Source organism: Malaclemys terrapin, chromosome 24 (assembly GCF_027887155.1).
Source record: "Malaclemys terrapin pileata isolate rMalTer1 chromosome 24, rMalTer1.hap1, whole genome shotgun sequence".
In the NCBI taxonomy this organism is placed as follows: domain Eukaryota; kingdom Metazoa; phylum Chordata; order Testudines; family Emydidae; genus Malaclemys; species Malaclemys terrapin.
The window spans coordinates 6,636,087-6,656,117 of record NC_071528.1 but is presented as its reverse complement, the minus strand read 5'-3'; the positions used below and the strand labels follow the sequence as shown (position 1 = coordinate 6,656,117).

Genomic DNA, 20,031 nt, shown 5'->3' with positions numbered 1-20,031 from the left:
ACTGTGCAGCAAAAGGAAGAAAACTCGGGACGATCTGCTGCAGGAAATGCGGAAGGACTTCGCCAGCATGTCAAGCCAGCTGTACAAACTAGCTGACAAACCAGGCAGCAGCAGAGAAGATGCTAGAGAGGGAGGAAAAAATGGTGTCAGTACACCTAGCATGATCAGGGATGAAGGAGAAGGACCACCAACTGCAGAGCGACATGTTGGAGCAACTGCTTGGCATCATGGCCAGCAGGACCCAGAATGCACCTATTCTGACTCCTACCCCAGTTGGGGACCTGCCTGCTCCAGTCACCACGTTCTGAAGACAATGGAGAACGCCAGGCAGAGGCGGGGGCAGAGCCAGTCACAGCAGCAGTGCATGCATGGACATACATGTGGTCAACAGTAGCTGACACAATTCACCCCATGATTGCATGGGGGCAGGAGAACAGGTACCCATGACTGATACACACCTGATGGACTCAAAGTGCACTGATGATGCGCTCACACTGATTCACTTCCCCTTCCAAAGCAAGATAGACACACCTTGTGTTCCTCACTCCCCCCCCCCCCCCGGTCCCATCCCCCCCACACCCCAGCCAGCCCACTCCCCTGGGAGCACTTTTAGGTTGCCTGTACAAGGCCTATACACCAGTACTATTATCAGCCCATTCCCGGTCAACATACTGCCCCTTCTCTCACGGGCTGTGCAGTGCCTCAGATCAGCCACTGCATTATAAATGCTGCAGTCCACACTGCTTTATGGGCAGCATGTTTTCAGCACCGTCAGTTCTACCGGCTTCTGCCAGGTGCTCTCGCACAAGAGTAGGGCTTCATAAGCCAAGGAACAGAGGATAGACTGAGTCTCTCAAAGCAGTGGGCACAGACACCAGATCGATAGCCACATTACTGGGCAGGACCAAAGCCCCACCACTTTGGCAATGCCTCTCATGTAGGTGTCCATGAACCTCCTCTACGGTTACGTCTACACTACAAGCTAGGCCTCAAGCGGGTGTCTACTTGGCATGCCGCCGCCGCCCATGCTCCTGCAGCTACACTGCTATTTCTACGTGCGTGAGCTCAATCGAGTCAGTGCGAGTATGCATACGTGAGTGGGGGAATCACCCTGCCAGCAGTTCACAGTGCAGGTGTAGCCTATGGTCCTCCAAGGCCTGTGTACTGAGGGAGTAAAACCCTCTCTCATTTGGATAATCATGTGATTGGGGGAGAGGAGTACAACACTGGGCGCACACGGGCCATCAAGGGCCTACCAGTGTGAGAAGCCCCATTCTCTCAATTTCAGAGAGAACTGCCACCTTCACTACCCACAGGTGAACCAAAGCAATAACCGCATGGCAAACCTTTGCCACAACTGAGCCAATGATTAACTTGCCAATGCTGAACTGATTAGCCACAGATCTGTATCAATCCGGGGTAATCAGCTTCCAGATGGCAAGAGCAACCCGCTTCAGCCCCTCTCACCTGTCTCCTGGCACCGAGGGAAGTGGCCTTCTTCACGTGGAGGGTCTGGATCCACTGCTAATCATCCCCGGTGGGCATGGCCCGTCTGTTTGTGGGCCTGACTCACAACTGCCAGCCAGCACAGGGGGATTCATCAGTCATTAAACTATCAATTGTCCCGACTCCTCTGTCTCAGCATGGCCCTCCCTTGCAAAGCACACCGCTGTGTTCTCATGGTGCCAAACAGCTGCTGCAATGCCCTCTCCACTGCATTGCATGCCCTGGGTCAGCCTCCTTTTTCACACAGGACAGCTGTATGGGTTGCATTAATGTCAGCATACGGCACAGGCCACTGCTCAGAGTAGGGGCCGTCCCCTGCCACTGGTTGGAATGAAGGCTGGGGGCAGAAATCTGGAACACGTCAAGCCAGAAGGGGTTGAGCTGGCGGACTATGAACGCTTCCACAATGTGCCCAGAAGACTGACAGGACCTCCCACAGTTCACTGCAAAAGAATTCAGAGCAGCTCAGATTACCACAGTGCAAAGAACCAGGGGAGGTGCCCCCAGAAGCCCTGGCATCACACATGGGTGAGTGCAGCACCAGTGAGCACACAGCCATTTGCCTGCTGCTTGCAGAGAGGCTGCTGTCACTCTAGAGGACTCTGCAGCCAAGACATAGCCAGAAGGGGGACATCAATCAAAGGAACCTCCATGCCCTTCAGGCAGGGTAAACTGCAGTTGCCACGTGTGGGCTGGATTAATGAATGCTCCTGGAGGAGGCTTTTCACAACCCATTTCCTAAGAAGAGCCACGGAAGGTTCAGCAACAGTGACTCGTCCAGGTCTCACAATTCGTCACTAGGTCACAGTCCTGGAGCCTTCCCATTCCAACTGTAGGAGACTTCCTGCCCCACCGAGTGAATTCCATTGGACAGCAATGAGACCCTGTGTTGGAATAGCCGATCAGTCCCACCCTGCGGGGCAGGTGGGATCCCAGAGCCCCCAGCCTGTACCCTCCACCTTATTCTGCGTGTGATGCTCTCAGAAGAAACACATAGACTCCCAAACAGCCCCAAGAATCACAGAAGACTAAAACACAGACCATTGATTCTTATTCTAAATACTCTGCCTGAGTCCCTCTGAAAGAAAAAGGGTCTGAAACTTGTTGGGAAGGGGCTGGTTCCATGGCCTAGCATGTTAGATGGGTGGATGTTTTATAGCACCCTGCCTGCCCGAGATTCCAACAGTCTCGTCCCCTGTGGCCCGAAGCAGAGAGCATAGAGGAAAGGGAGCTGTTCAGAGAGGTAGCCAGGAAGTAGGCCATTAAGTTCACATCCACACTGGCAGTCAGCCAAGTGGCACTAGGTAGGCAGAATCCCTGCACCCCAACAGTACCCATGCTGCAGAAACAGACAAGCAGCCAAGTGCCACAGTGGCACTGCGATGTTGCCTAAGATGGGGAGAAGCCGCCTTTCCCTTCCTTGGAAAGGCACTCAGACCGAGGGATGACTAGCTCTAAACCAGTCTTATGACATAGCTGCCGCCTGGCTGCATTCTTGCAATGGCATGAATCTGCTCTGACCATGAGACACCCAAGTCTTCTCACTGCAGCCAGCCCTGACCCAGAGCTGCTCCTCTCCCACTGAAGGGACCCCCTGGATGTGGCTTCCCCAAGGTCAATCTCTCTGGTGCCTCAGTCCCCATCAGTCAGACAGGGATAACACACCCTTCCTCCCACCCATCATCTCACCTATTTATACTCTCAGATCAGTGGGCCAAGGACTGTCTTGCTACATGGACCCCCCACCTCAAAAGAAGGGCCTCTAGATGCTACCGTAACACAGTCAACAGATGATCCAACCACTTCCAGATTTCCCACCATGGCCACCAGGGTGTAAAAAGTGCTGATTCGCCTATTTTAACCTTATGTGAACTGCCAGGAGGGCCAGAAGAACATTCCATGGGGAAACCGCACTGTGCCTATTAACCCACCATCTCGATCATATGCTCAGGAGACTGAGTTAATAACTATCTCCTCCCTTCCCTCTTCTGGAGGCTACTGCGGAGATGGGCTATTACGCCACCTCACCTGTCTAACATTCCTAGTGGGTTTCAGGGCATCTCCACCAGAGGGCTGACACTGCTGAGGAATGCCTTTCCCAAGGCACCCAAGTTTGCATGAGCCCTTCAGACAACACAGCCCTGAGCCACTGCAGTTCTCTCCTGGTCCGGGGAAAAAAACATTTCCTCCCATCTGTATTGCAATTTTACAGCAGGCCTAGATGCCTGGGCAGGGAGGAGAGAGTTGTTTTTACACATTTCCAGACAGCGCACAGATAGCATTCAGAGACTTGCCCCTTCCCACCCCACAACCTAGCAGCCATCGACTTTCTGTCAAGGGAACATGGAGAAAGGCAGTCGGTCGTTTCTCTCCCCCTTGCTCCTTGGCTCTCTACTGCTGCAGCACTGTAGCCTGTTAGATGCTAGCTCACTGCCCTGCCCTGCCCCATGGGAGAACCCAGAACAACAAATGGACCAGAGCGGAGAAAAGGTTTTGCAGCCTAATATGAAATCAATAGAGTCATCTAGGAGGAGAAAGCACATGCAGGGCAACCTGAAAACATGGACAAGCATCTCCCAGGAATGAAACGCTGTGGTCTGGCTGAAGCCACTGCTTCGAGATTGCTGGGGCAAGTACGGCCATCTTCTCCACTACCAGGGGCAACCTGCGTGCCAGGAAGAGGGTGGGTAATAGCTTCTACAAGAAAGGTCCGAGAGAGCCCGGCACACCCGGTAACCACCTCTTCTAGGCAATGACTGCCTTGTTATGTTTGCACAGGCCCAAGCACAATGGGCCCTGGCCTCCAGGTATGCCACAGTACAAAGAGCAAATCATAATGTAAAAAAAATTACGAGGCTCAAATAGCAGAAGCCACTGAGTCCTTTGGTTCCGCCTCCCACCCAGAAGAGCAATTCTGCTTTCATGTTTCCTCTGACTGCCCAGAATGTCCCCAGCAGTGCTGGCTAACAAGGAGGCACAGCACAGGGAGTCCCAGATTGTAACCTCAGCTTTGACACTGACTCACTCTGTGATGTCCGATGAAGCTTGTCCTCCCTCTACACCTCAATTTCCTTCCACCAGTAAAATGAGGTGGGATTTATCCACTACCCAAAGAGGTTGGGGTTACTTGGTGGTGTAGTACTTTGAGACCCTCAGATGGAAGGTGCGGAGTATTTATGCTGTAATGCAGTAGGCCTGAGACGGGGCTCCATTGTGCTAGGCACTGTACAGACAACAACAGAACCCCACCTCAAAGAGATTCCAATCTAAACTGATCAGTATAATCCCTCTTTAGGGATTGGCAGAGGAGGCCCAGAGAGACCATGGCTCCAATGCAGTCAGGTACCTTCAAGTTATGCATATGCTTCAGCACCGGCCTCGATCGGGGTTTAAGAGATGTGCCCATGGGCACACAGGGAAGACACAGCAAAGCCAGACCTATTAAGTCCCAGTCCTAGCATCTCTTTCTATAAAGAGGATGGATGCAACTTGAGACATCTTTGGTGGCTGGCGGACACCTGACATTTCCACCAGGTGACCAGGTCTGTTTTTACATTGTCAATTGTGGAAGGTTGGGGCAGCTTCACTTTGCTGAGACAAAGCTTCATTCTGAAAGTATGTGTGATTTCCTCCCTTCCTTTTTAACAGTGAGCTGCTTGGAGACCTGCCTATTTCCCTACTTCCCCTTCAACTGCCTTGAGATCTACAAGCAAGGGAAAACTTGGGGCTGGGAGTGTGGAGAGAAGGAATCTCTCCCCTTTAGGTATGCCAAATTCCTCATTCTGGAAGCTCTGGAATTACTTCCTTCCTGGAAATGGTTCGTATGGGAACAGGTTTCACTCCTGTCCCCAGCTCACACATTCCTGCTCCTTCTCCCCATCAAAAAGGTATCTCCACCACCATAGCCCTTCTCAGAACAGTCAAATCTCAGGTCACAAACAAGGAGCTATAAGGATAAATAAGTCAAGAGCCACCAAACAATTGCCCTTTGGAATAAAGGAAAAGGTGAAGAGGAGTACTCTGTGGCATTGCAGGACAGTCTTCAGAGTTTACATGCAGATGTCAATGCATCTTCAGAGAGGCAGTGAATGACATGCATCTCCTCCCCTCCCATTACCAGAGTACCCCAGTGCCTCACAACACCCATGTGGTAGGGCCATGCTCTCATCTTTATCTTACACCTAAGGAACCAAGGCACGGAGGCTAAGAGAGTTGCCTAAGATCACACAGGTAGTCTACATCGGGCATGGACTTGAACCCAGACTAATGCTCTAATCATTGGGCCATCCTTCCTCATTATGGAGGGAAGAAAGCTGGTCTATGCTTAAACTACAGGGGGTCCGGAAGCCTTGGTTCCAACTCTGGTTTTGTCACAAATGCCAAGCAGCCCCTTCATTTCGCTAGCTTCAGTTTCTGCATCTAGCGGAGTAGGTATCCCAGTGGTGGTGAGACACGTGAACATGCGGAGATCCTCAAACAGAAGCATTTGGGGTGCAGCACACTATGTACCTTTTAAAGCAAACAAACAAACAAACAATGCTTTACATTGTTTAAAATCAGCTCTTCCTATATTTGCCCGTACAGTGCTGTAGCCATGGTAGTCTGAGGATATTAGAGAGGTGAGGTAATCTCTTTTATTGGACCAATTTTGAGCTTACACAGAACTCTTCTTTAGGTCTGGGAAATATACTCAGACTATCCCAGATAAATACAAGGTGGAACAGATCGTTCAGAATAAATGCCATATATACTCGTTCATAAGCCGAATATTTTTGGTAAAAAAGTGACGCATCAAAGAGCGGGGGTCGGCTTATAAATGGGTCTCCACCAAAATTTGATGATTTTAAACTCGATGGACTCATTGAATTGAATATCTAATACATTGTCGTTTTGTTTACTTGGAGCGTCTGCAGGCATGGAGCCCCTCAGCTCCCTGTGGCCACAGTTTGCCGTTCCCAGCTAATGGGAGCTGCGGGAAGCAGCGCCACTTCCCACAGCTCCCATTGGCTGGGAACGGCAAACCGCGGCCACTGGGATCTGAGGGGCTCCATGACTGCAGACACTCCAAGTAAACAAAATGTCCCAACCCGCCAGCAGCTTACCCTGACGGGCCGGGAGCCAAAGTTTGCCAACCCCTGAAATATAGGGTCGGCTTATGAAAGGGTCAGTTTTTGCTATTTTTACCTAACCATCTTGGGGGAGGGGGGGGGGGGGGGGGGGGACGGCTTATAAATGAACAAACTAATGAACGAGTATATACGGCAGTTAACACATTTTAAGGGACCATATTTCAATGGACCCACAAACCAGAACACAACAATTCAAGGCTGTACCAGACCCTGCCAGAACCTGCAGACATATCTCCGTTGCTCAAAAGGCCCCACCAACATGCCTTTCAAGATCCACAGGTCCTACACATGCCTATCACACCACGTGGCGTACCTCATCCAGTGCACCAAATGCTCAATAACAACTGTGTGGGTGAAATGAGACAATCACCAACCACATGCTGGAATGAGCTCACACCAAATAAGTGATGAGACAAAAACACCATGTTACCCTTTTCATGACACGATCACTCCACGTATGACTTCTTAGTCCTCATCCTCAACGGAAATCTGCACAACACCTTCAAAAGGTGAGCCTGAGAGCTTAAATTCATCATTTTGCTAGACACTAAAAATCATGGACTGATCAGAGACACTGCATTTATAGCTTATTACAATAATCTACAACCCACTACCCCATCCCCACGACTAGAGAGATGTTAATGGGCCTCTTTACCTTGAATGGTCCCTTGAAATGTGTGTGAACTACTTATGCTAAACAATCTGTTCCACCTTATAATAGCTGTGACATTCTGAGTACATTTCCCAGACCGGAAGAAGAGCTCTGTGTAAGCTCAAAAGCTTCTCTCTCTCTCTCTCTCTCTCTCTCACCAACAGAAAAAAAGATATTACTTCACCCACCTTGCCTCTCTAATATTTGCCCAGACATTAGGAGGGCATTTTTCAGTCAACACATGTTTAGCCGGAAAGTCCAGTTTTCCAGCTATTTTCTTCCCTGCCCTTTACATTTTTTGTATTGGGTTAAACTGAGTTGGAGCAGCAGAAAGTCAGCCAACAGAAGCACACCGATCAGGAGAGCGGCAAGTGGGTTTATTGACTGTCCACCTTATGACTAATGTTTCCACAAGCCCTGGCAGCGGATCTAGGGTAACCCCATTTGTTTCTCCATATACACCTCTACCTCGATAGAACGCTGTTCTCAGGAGCCAAAAAAAATCTTACCGTGTTATAGGTGAAACCGTGTTATATTGAATTTGCTTTGATCCAACGGAGTGCGCAGCCCCCCCCCCAGAGCACTGCTTTACCGCATTACATCCGAATTTGTGTTATATCAGGTTGCATTATACCGAGGTAGCGGTGTACCTTCAATTACTTGGGGCCAAACCCTGATGACCTTATATACAAGTCATCCCTTTGAAGTCAGCGGGACTACTTGTGTGAATGAAATGCACAGGAGTCAGCCCATGCTAGTCAGATCAGTTCTTATTTTACTAATCACTTACATACTGATAATAGGCAAATTTACAACCTATACCCCTCTATTTTCTAGGTTCTTACTCTTCTGATCTTGTCATCCAAGTGACTTCAACCAATACATACCAACCTTCCACTAGTAAACAGAAATAAATCTGAAACATGGGTTTTTTGGCTCAGTTACTCATGTTTTTAGTTCAGTCTATTTCTTCTGCCCCTGTGAACAGGATGCAACTCCCTTGGCTTCCTCTTTCATTACACATCCGATTGAAGGGCTTGAACTTGCCAACACTCATTACAGATACAGACCAAGATTACACAAAGTGACTCATGATTCTGGGTGCCCAACAAGACACACCTTAAAGGGGCTCCAATTTTTAACAAAGTGCTGAGCTACCTGCCATCCGGAAATCAAAGTATTTCAGGCTGGGAACCCTCCTAGGACTGAAGTACTTAATCTGGGCTGCAGCGCTTAATACCATGAGAAATCCCTTTGATTTAATGGATGCTGTGTGTGGTATTGAGCACCACACCTGGTTTTAGGAGTCTGTAGAGCATGACCCTGATTTTCTTCTCTGCTGTTTTCCATCTTATCTACACATGTGCCCTCTCAATCGCCATTCTGTTTCTGGTTTCAGTACCTGCATTCAGTACTCTACCAATTCCAAGCAGCGGTGAAGTCCTTTAATTCATCAGGGGAATGCCGAGCAGTCAACGAGAACAGGAGTCACACTTGCAGCTCTTGCCGTACTTCCCTTCCTGCATCACAATTTCAGAAAGAGATCTGGGCCGGCTATGACCCTCTGTTAAACTGGCAAAAGTTCCACACCTTTCAAAGATGTGCTTAATTCAGCAGGCTCAGCGCAAGTCTGACCTCTTTTCTGTGGTTTGGTTCACATACATTTGCATGCCCTCAATTTTGCTTTAAATGAACCCCACAAAATATAGTCCTAGCAAAACTCAGCACAAATTGCCAAGTATCACCAAATAAAGTAAGATTAGAAGTAGAGTCAGCTAAGCCCCAAAGGCTCATGAATCTAAATAGGTTCTTCTATGGCCCTCATCATTAGCATCTAAGCATTCCTTCTAGGGAAGCATTATCCCCATTTTACAGACAGGAAACTGAAGCAGAGAGAGATTATGTGATTTGCCCAAGGTCACATAGGAAGGTTGTGACAGCCAGGAATTGAACCCAGACTTAATTTTATTTTACTTACTTACTTACACACACACACACACACACCCTTGCCCAAGGTCACACAAAGGATTCTATGACAGAGCTGGAAACTGAACCCAGTTTCCAGTCCAGCGCCCTATCAACTAAACCATCCTTCCCCATTTGTCATGGGCAGCTGTAACCTTCAATTCAGAGAGGCCCTAGTAAATCTCATATGCAGTGTTGTTATAGCTGTATTGGTCCCAAGATATTAGAGAGACAAGGTGAGTAAGGCCATGTCTTTTATTGGACCAACTTCTGTTGGTGAGAGAGACACTTTCGAGCTTACACGGAGCTCTTCTTCATGTCTGGGAAAGGTACTCCAAGCGTCACAGCTAAATACTAGGTGGAACAGATTGTTTTGCATAGGTAGTTAGCATATGTTCTAACAGACCATTCAAGGTGGAGTGGTCCATTAACACCTCTGCAGTCATATAGGACAATAAAGGGGGGATTAGTGAGTTACAGATTGTTGTAATAAACCGTAAATCCAGTGTCTCTGTTCAGCTTGTGATTTTTACTGTCTAGCAGAGTTAGGCTCTTAGCTCATCTTTAGAAAGCGTTGTGCAGGTTTCAGTTGAGGATGAGGACTGATAGGTCAGATACGGAGTGATTGCTTTGTCAAGTGTCCATCCACAGGGTGATATGGCTTTTTTGTCTTATTTTCCTATGCAAGTTCATTCGAGAGCGTAGGGATTGTTTGGTCTCACCCACACAGCTGTTACTGGGGCATTTAGTGCACTGGAGGAGGCACACCACATGTTGTGACAGGCACATATAGGACTGATGAATCTTGAAAGGTGGGTTGGGGTGGGGGGTGTTGATCATCGTAGCTGTGAAGATATCTCTGCAGGTTTTTCCATCTGTTGTTCTGGCAGGATCTGGTGCCACTTTGCGATGGTGTGTCCTGGTCTGCGAGGAGGTTGCTTCTAATGATCAGCTTGGAGAAATCCTGACATGGGCCTATTAGCTTAAACCTAAGGGAGCCAAACTGCTGACTAAGGGCCAAACACAGCTGCTGCCTGCCTATAACTGCAGGAACAGCACAATGTTGATCAGCTACAGTGGACACCCTTAAAATCTTGATGTTTGCTGTATAATGGGATTTTATCGCCTTATTTGTAGCACTCCCTACATGGAAGATGAAGGAGGCAATACTGCAAGTGCCACAGCAAATATATCTGCTGGGAACTGTACATAGTGCGATTCTAATGGGGCCCTATGTACAGGGTTCAAGTGCTAATAATCGCCAGCAATCTATCAATGAGTAGAGTACAAGCAAATATGGTGGAGCATTTATTTTTTGATAAGCTGCTTTTAATGGGTAGTTTATGTGCAATTCAGGGATGGTCTTCTGGATCCTGACACATGTCACAAAATATGGGCACCCCTAATTTAAGAGAAACCCCAAATCTGAATCTTTAAATCCCTCCTTGATGATTAGAAAAGGAGACAACTCCTGTTACAAGGCAGCAGATATACACCGCACTGGGCTGCCTTGTAGAGCCTCTGAAATTGACATATTTTGTTGGCTTCCTTCTAGCTGCACCCCTTTACAGCTCGTTAGTTACCTGCTGTATCAGAGCCACGCTGTTTAATGGACTCTGCAAATACAGTGGCTTCACGTTTGTTCTCTCCCCACTCTCCTTCAGTGATGGAAGTTCCTCCCTCAGACTTTCCCCTTAAAACAAACAGCTAGAGTCTGGAAAACATTCCCCGCCAAGTTATAATCATCCTAGGAACATGTTAAATATTGGCTCCCATGTGACAGTGAATGTCTTTAAATTACTCTGTCCTGAGAAGCATTGCTCTGGACTTTTATTTCTGGCACTGAACAAAGACAGACGTAGACTTCTGCTCCTATGTTGTACTGTGCTAACATAACTGCTCAGACTTTAGTGCCGTCCATGGTCCCAACCTGGCCCGTAACAACAAAGAGCAGGAATTGTTTCTTGCTAGTGTGTTATTTACCATACCTAGGCCGCTGGTGGTCTCCAAGACAAGAACACAGACAACATCTCACTGCATCAGCTCCATACAATAGAGAAGATTTTTGAAGTCTGTTCTCCTTGTCCAGATCACCTCTCTAATAATATGCAACTTCCACTGAATATAACATAGCACAAGACCCTCTCAATAGCAAGGCAAAATGGGGGAGGTGGGTGTTCAGGCTGCACCAGGAGAAAAGCCTCTTCAGAGCTCTACTTCACTTGCCTGTAATTGTCAGGATGTGCTTGGGGCCCCCTCCACTGCAGGTTAGGCCCATAACACAACTTTCATTCTAGAAGACATCCAACTCCCTGCTCAGACCAGGCCAGCCTGTTCCAAGTCCCAGATTCAGAACGTAATCTGGGGTGCACCTACTGAGGGGAAACATACTATTCGGGCAGAAATGGCCAGCAGAAACAGACATGCTGGATCCCACAAGGAAGCTCTCTCAGAAAGGTAAGAGCCATGGAGAGGTCAGCTCGGCCCACAAGACGACAGGGAGAAATAAACACCCCCAGACCCAACGTATATGGCACTAAGGTGTGTGCATGTCTCTTGCATGTAGGCCTTATGATGCTGTGATTAGCTTACGAATGGGACAGCTGAGCAGTGCTTCAGCTGGAACTCTGAGTGGCCATCAGGATCTCTGCAGACACACAAAAACAAGGAGGAGTCCTTGTGGCACCTTAGAGACTAACAAATGTATTTGGGCATAAGCTTTTGTGGGCTAGAACCCATTTCATCAGAGAGTCAGAGCCTCACCCTACCCGAGTCTCCTGCACGGCAGTGCCTAAGACTAAATGTAGGACAACGCACCAGTCAGACACCTCCAGCTGAAGACAGGACTCCCTGTAGGCCCTACAATCAAATCAACAAGGTGCAAGCACAGGAATTACCCTGATGTTTTAATGCTCTTCCAGAAAAAGGACTCATTGAAGATGACAGAAGTTTGCCCACCATGTCTCAATGGCAAACACTACTACAGATTTTCCAGTAGGCTTTGGCTTGAGAGATTACTGCAATGCAATGTGCATCTCCAGTTAAGAGCATTTGTTCTGTATCAGGCTAAATTTAGCTGGTATGAGCCTTAATTGCTCTTCCCTTTCACTTTCCTGAACTCATCGCCTGAAAGCTGTTAAGAGTGCTTCACGTCCTGGGGGTATCCACTCCTTTCCAGTGTTGTTGTGGAGGGCAGGCCTGGGAATGAGAAGCCCTCAACAACCGAGATTCTGCTCCCCAGTTTCAATGCTCCTTATTGCCCCAGCACAAACATGCGCGCTACATAACCATGCGTTAGGCTGGGGCTCAACGTGTCATTGGCTCCTCCACCACGTGGTGACACAGAACATCAAGGATCGTCCTCAAGAGTCACTTCCAATTTCCTCCTCTCCGACTCCCCTACCTGCAACATGACGTCCATCGCTACACTCCAGCTCTGTGCCGAAGCCCAGTACAGCCATCTGTTCAAAGCTCCAGCGATCTCTTATTGGGACCTCCCAATCAGATACACGACTCTCTGGAGTGTGTGCAATAGGAAAGGCCCAAGAGAGTGCACACATACTCTGGAGAGAACATTATTCCTGGGCCCCAAAAGCATTAGCCACTCAATATGCTTGGTAGCTGGCAGAAGGGCTAGGAAGCAACAGACCTGCTTCCATAACCATAGGGCTCACGCACAAACCCCACACCTCTGCAGTTACTTCACTGGTAGGTGTGAAGGAGAAGTCTTAGGCCAAGTCTACACAGCAAGTTTTGTCGGCATAGTTATGTCAGTCAGGGGTGCGATACATCCCCTAGCTAACATAGTTTTGCCAGCAAAACCCCCAGAGTAGACACAGCTATGCCAACGTAAGACTGCTTCTGTCAACATAGCTAATGTCGTTCAGGAACATGGTATTACTATGCCAACAGAAAACCTCCTTCTGTCCATAGACTATCCTGGCATAGCTACACTGGCAAAACATAGTAGCTTTGTAGTGCAGACAAGGCCTTAGCCTAGATTCTGTTTGTCCGCATCAACATCTCTCTGCTGCCCCTCCACACACCAAAACAAATGGTAGTCACTGCTCCAAAGCACAGAGCCAAAGAAGGGGGTCTTAAGTACATGTACTGTGTCATCTTCCAACAATGCCATTAGCACCCACCCTGTTGGTGAGCACAAAAACTAAAATGCCCACATCCCTTTTGGGATAAGGGAGCTCAGAAGGGTTGGGAGAAGACCATATATCCTAATGATCGGGTAGTGCATAATTCTATATTACACATCCCTGTGACATGGAAGTTGCTATCGAGCATTCAGTCTAATTCCTGTGGTAAACTAGAGAAGTTATGCAGAGAAAGAGCCACCACTACAAACATCCCACTCCAATGAACTTAAAGAGCAGAGCCTCTTGTTTTGCTGTTTGCACCTAAAAAGCCAAGTGCTGCTGCATGGATTTACGTTTTGACTTCTATGAAGACTGAGCTCACTTCATACCACTAACGGTCACTCAACAAGTTCTAGCGGGCAGTCAGAATGACACTCTTTGGGCCTTTTGGTTTTCTCCTGAATGAATGTTCGGCTTCTAGCATCTTTCGAACCAAAATGTCTCGGCACAAGTGGTTGTTAATGACTTTCCAGCATCAAGGTTAGGAATGGGTACAAGCCCATCCAGAGCGGATGGGGACAATGGTTCCAGGTGCTTCACAGAAATCTCTGTCACGTCCAGGAGCTGATCCTTCATTAGGGTGCCAACAGAAATGGATTCTCACTCTGGGTGGGTGTGACACTCTTCACTCCCGTGCTGTCATTATCTGAAGACTCACACCTGTGACACAGCAGGGCTGTAAAGCTTTTTCAAAGGGCAGTTTTATAATATCCACAAGCACCAGAGGAACATTAACTCCATATTAAGTAACTCAGCAGAGTATTTCCATCAAGCTGATGAAGCCCAAGCATCATCTGCCAGCAGCTTTATCCACAGTGTGAAAATTCAGCTCTGGGCCTTCTTTATTTCCTTATGACTTGAATGGCTCCAGAAGACTTATTGTTTGATTGGTGAATGTACAAAAATAATCAAAGTTTCCTACCATCCCTACTCTCAAAGTCTCTGAAAGTCTTGGTTCCAAAGACCTGTGTTGTTCTGTTGGCAGCCATCGCGAATGCTAATATTGCACTGCCACCGGGTTTCTTCTCTGCCCCACATTCAGCAGAACATGGGACTGTCTACTTCCCCTTTTAAGAGCCATAATTTCCACCATACTGGATCGCCCAGCCTCCAGTAACTGATGCTACAGAGGAAGCAGAGAATCTCTGTCATGCACTAGCCAATGCTGCACACTGGAGAGAATTTTTTCCTAATCTGTTTTGTGCTGTCTGTCATGAGAGTCCAGGTTCCCCCCAAGATATCATCTTGTCACCAGATTTGAGGCAAATTCTTCTAATGAAAGATTCTCAGATCACTTGATTTTACTACCCATGTGAACTAGCCTCAAGACATCAAAACACATGTATTTCCTGGCAAGGACAGTGCTGACATTGGATCTTTGGTGATTTAAGGTGTAGATCTTAGGTGTAATCAGGCCAATGGCAGCAAAGAAAATGGGTGTCAACAGATACTTATGCCCAGAGATTTCTTTCAAAAGAGGAACCATTACTTTCCTTCACAATTTGAGACTACAAAAATCTTTGGACATTTAGGAATCTTACCAGACACGTACCAACCTGCTTACCATGATCTTCAGAGTGAAGGAAATCAGTGGTGAAGTTTGCCCCAGCAATGTCCACTCTTTTCTACAAATCTCTAAAGAAATCTGTACCCATTTTGTTCAGTGTGAAATTCTGAAAATACTACATGTAAGTCGTTTCACATGCATCTTTCAGGTTAACGAAGAGAGCCATTTACCAAACTAGTTACCAGCTGAGTCTCATTTTGACATCTACCCACCTTTCTGTAAAATTACCTTCGCAATAGCAACAACAGGGAGCAGCTGTCTCGCTATGGGTTTCCTCAACACTACCGTTATTTGTGCCACATACTCCATTTATAAGGCGTTTGTTTCCTGACACTGGACCTAACCATATACCCAAAACCAAAGGCAGCTTGCATGATTCTCAGCCTCTCAGAAACCAGTGAAGTCCTGCCTCCTCTGAAAAACAGATATGTGGTTTCACCATGTGTGATGGCAGCCTTTGAAGTGTCACCCAACAGCTGATTTTGTAATATAGACATGATGGATAATATTTTAACTAGATACATGCTCTGCATTAAAATTTTTCCCTCACTTCTCAGACAGCAGTAAGAAAATGTGAATATAACCTGCATGAATGGGTCTGCAATTTAGCTGGTAATCCATTCCATGACTACACACTCCAAACAGAGAGTGGGGATGGCTAGGTAGCGTCAGTCAGTCTGGGAGATAGAGACAAAGAACCACAGTAGCGATCTGTGTCCAGCAGCCTCAAGAGAAAGTCGCCTTCGTATTTTCACCACAACTGAGCCCTGTCTCTTCTCTATGATGGTGGATTCTATCAGGGATAGTTACTCGCTCCCAACAGGAAGCACAGAAATAAAACTTTTAATTCAAAAAACTATTTATAAATTTGCAGTTTTTCTGAGTGCAAGAGATCCAATTTGCAGACAGGTTTCAGAGTAGCAGCCGTGTTAGTCTGTATCCGCAAAAAGAAGAACAGGAGTACTTGTGGCACCTTAGAGACTAACAAATTTATTAGAGCATAAGCTTTCGTGGACTACAGCCCACTTCTTCGGATGCATACGAAGAAGTGGGCTGTAGTCCACGAAAGCTTATGCTCTAATAAATTTGTTAATTTGCAGACAGGATTCCAGGGTCACAAAGAACTTGTCTCCTCCACAGCTCCCAACGCTACCCCAATCAACCCTACCTCCTGTGGCAGAGAAGGAAAGACAGATTATTATTATTAGCAGTATTACCACAACTCCTAGGAGCTACAGCCATGGACGAGGGCCCCAGTGTGCTAGGAGTGGACGGTTACCATTTTGTCAAGGCCAACCCAATGCGATCTAGTTGGCGTTTCATTACACAATAATATTTAGTAGTGCCCATTGGTTCTGAGCAGGACACTATGTTAGGTACCGATTACCCCATTACTACAGTACCTGAGGACCTCACAATCTCTAATGTATTTATCCTCTGACACCCCAGTGTAGCAGGGCTGGGCTATTACCCCATTTACAGACGAGAACTGAGCAGTGGTGTGCAGGGCCAGCTGTGCCCTTGGGACGATTCCATCTGGCCCCTCAACAAAATGACATCCTCTGCACAGCGTGACCGTGCATGCGCCATATGTACAAGGTCAGGCCACATGGAGGGTGCCTGGCTAAAAATGTCAGCGCCTGCCACTGGAAGTGAGGCACGGAGAAATAATGTGACTTGCCAAAGGTGTCACAAGAATTCTGTGTCAGATTAGGGAATTGAACCCATGTATTCAAGTCCTGGGCTAGCGCCCTAACCACTGGACCACACTTCCTTAACAGGCACTATACAAACAGAGGTATGTACTGTCCCTGCCACAAGACACATGTGAGTTTTGTTTATCAGAGACTTTAGGTAAACCTAGCAGGCAGGAGTGGGAGACTAGCAAAGATGGCTTAAAGGATATGATGCTAACTAAAACTCACAAGACCTGGGTTTGGTTCCCAGCTCAGACACAGACTTCTTAAGGACCTTGGATAAGTCACTTAGTTCATCCTGTACCTCAGTTCCCCCTTCTATAAAATGGGGTAAAGCTTCCCTGCCTCCCATGATTTTGCAAGGATAAATCCTTTAGTGACAGCATGGTGCTCAGATATTACAAGGAGCAAATAAATATCCAGATAGCCTGACCAGCTAGACAGATGCTGTAACACAACCTTGTGTTCACTGATCAATCCTAGCCATGGAAACTAGCAAGACCACTGTTGCTGGACAGCACAGGTCATGGGTAGAGAGAAGGCTACAGAATGTGATTAGGCCGAGGTCCAATAAACAGATTTCTTGGCAGCTGCTATAGGATGACATTGCCTCTGTTAGCCTGGTTGGAAAGAGAGATACTGATTGTCCATAAACGCAACCCCTCAGATTGTTTTCATTGATCTGCTGAGTCACACTCAAATATATATGACACTTTTGATGATAGGTGGGGGCATGGGAATGGAGAGGTAGCACACAGACTAAGATCAAAGCAGTGCAAACCCTCCCTACTGTGCTATGACAACAGGCAGCTTTTGGGGGAAAAAGTCAAAAACCTGCCAAACTATGACCCGTTTCCATCTCTCCACTCATTCCTAAAAAGAATGTAGCAAGAATAAAACCCAATGCAAGCCACAAAATAAGGGAAGCAACATCCCTCCAGTCACACCTCAAAAGAAACTGCTCTACAGTAAATAATTTCCCCTGTTAAGTTAGCCATGCAAAATGCTAGCTATTATTCCCTAATCCATTTTGATGCAAGGATAAATAAAGCGGCGGCATCTATTTTACACAGAAAAAGATCAGATTGATTTTTTTTAAAGACATTGCTACTTTTGCAAACTAATTACAGGGCTTATCAAATCCCAAGACTCTTTTACTCCATACAGCAACGGTTACTAGATCATAACTAGACAAGATGATGAGCTGGAATAGCCCCGGTAGACAAAAAGCAGAGAGATGGGGCAGGGGGAATACAGGTCTAGCTAAGTGAGTGTAACTCCACTGACTTAAGTTGCATCCAGTTACACAGCAGATCTGAATTTGGACCAAGTCTTGCTTGCATCTCAAGACCTCTGCCTATTCAGAGCCTGATACTGAAAAGTACTGAACATGGAGCAGGTCGTTTTTAAGGGATGCTTCTATCTGAAACACATTGAATATAAACTTTGACAAGTTATTTATGGACTTGTAAGTCTACACTGCCACAAAAGACAGCCTTCCCACACTATCTCAATGGAGGCCTCCTGCCCTCATTTAGAGTGATTCTCTTTCAGACATATTGGCAAACACTAAACCTTGTTTCAACCTGTTACACAAGGCCTGATTTTTAAATCTCTCTGTTCTGGTGGTCAGTGCCCGGGGGAGGGGGGGGGGAGGGGGAGAGCAGTCTGTGTGTGGTATTGTGGATGGGCAATGTTGCTGGCAGGCAAACTTATACACTCCTTATAGTTCACATCCAGAAATCCATCTACTTGTTGTATGGAGGGAAGACAAATGGACTAGTTAATGCAATAATTTCCAAATAGACCCGTGCAAAAGATTTACTCCTCTATAGTTAGTTTGCATGCAGCTTGGCCAGCATCCTACTTACCTCCAGTGTGTTTATAATTTATTACTTTCATTACAACCTGAAAGGTTTAACAATTAAATTTTCATTTTAAAATGATACAATATGGCAGGCCCCCCAATTTGTTCAGACTGTGGAACCCTTCATAAGAGCAAGACCCTTTTCTTCCAAGTCCACGATCCCTACTGAACAGCTTGACTCTCCATAGATTCTATTCTACAAGCCACCAGGCAGGCGTCGGAGACCACCGGTGGGCTCAACACCACACTTTTAGAACCACTGTGATAAGACATTGGGGTTCCTTTTTTAAAAAGTCTTCTCTCTTGGCTGCTTAGGAAACATTTAAAAGTTCGTCCTCTTTTGGGTGGGGCCTTTATTCTTCCTATATCTCAAACTGATTCATTCTGATTCACTAGCTTTTTATTTTAACCAAGATCTTTCCGCACCCGTCTCCCCCAATTGATCCCTCTGGGGGAGTAAAAAACCCAACCAAAACATACTGCATCACCCCAACAGAGCCCTGCTTCACAACACCACGGGCCAATATGGTCGGTGTAGGGTAGTATGTGTGTGTGTGGGGGGGGGGGGGGGGGGAGGAGAAGAGAGGTAAAAAGCAAAAAAAGCAAACAAACAAAAACCACCCAGGCAACTTAGTAAGGATCACTCTACGCCTCAAAGACCAGGCACAAAATAGCAGCAGTGGGGCCTAAAAATTTAAAATGAGTGAAAGACAGACAGTCCCAGGGAGGATTTTCTTTTTTTAAAGCTACAGAATATCCCTTGCACATAATGATTGTAGCAACACCCCGCCACCCCCCCCCCCGTTTCTCACACTCACCCACACCCGTTGGTGGGTTGCTCTTTTTCAGTTCTTCGAGGGTACAACCCCTTCCCCCCACCCCCACTTTCCCAGCCCCCCTCCCTTGTCACAGGGGCGCCCGAGCGAGCCCCCCCCCGCCCCACCGGCTGCCCACAACCCCCCCTCCCCCAGCCCGCCGCCCGCACAGAGCTTCACCCCCGCCCCGCCCCCCCAGCGAAGGGCCGCCTGAGGGGGCGGTTTGGGGCGCGGGGAGCAGCAACAGGGCAGCCCCTTCCCCCAGCCCCACGCGCCCCCGCCGCCAGCGCCCCGGGACGCCCGCGCGCGGGGTATTTACCTCCTCGGGGCCCCTCAGAGGCGGGGGGCAGCCCCCCGACCCCCCGCCAGCCGCTCCATTGTGGGCTTCCTCCCGCGGCTGTTGTCTCTTTAAGCCTCTTCTCTCCCTTCCCCCTCCCCTACACTCCACGGGCAGCGGGCACACCGCGACGCCTCTACGCCAGCGGCGTACGGCTCAGCGGCGGCCTATGCAGCGCGCGCCACGCCGGCGGCGCAAAAGCCCTCCATGAATAGGAAGGGTCGGAGTTACAGGGGCTCGGCGCACGCGCGGTGGAAGGGAGGGTGGCGGCGGAGCGCCGCTGGCGTAAAGCGCGTTTGAGAATAGAGTCGGTTGCTGAGACGGGCGGGGGAGAGGGGAAGGAAGGGC

The 20,031-nt window shown here is 47.9% G+C and overlaps 1 protein-coding gene across 5 annotated transcripts in view; it reads right to left on the bottom strand.

Annotated features, from left to right (window-relative positions):
• The window catches only part of CSNK1G2 (casein kinase 1 gamma 2), a 93,346-nt gene extending 73,593 nt beyond the window's left edge, over nucleotides 1-19,753 (bottom strand). For all 5 annotated transcript variants that reach the window (XM_054013488.1, XM_054013489.1, XM_054013490.1 and 2 more), the window contains exon 1: nucleotides 19,666-19,753. The gene's annotated coding sequence lies outside the window, so the exon portion shown is untranslated. The remainder of the gene's footprint in view (nucleotides 1-19,665) is intronic.
• Between the last annotated feature and the right edge of the window lie 278 nt (nucleotides 19,754-20,031).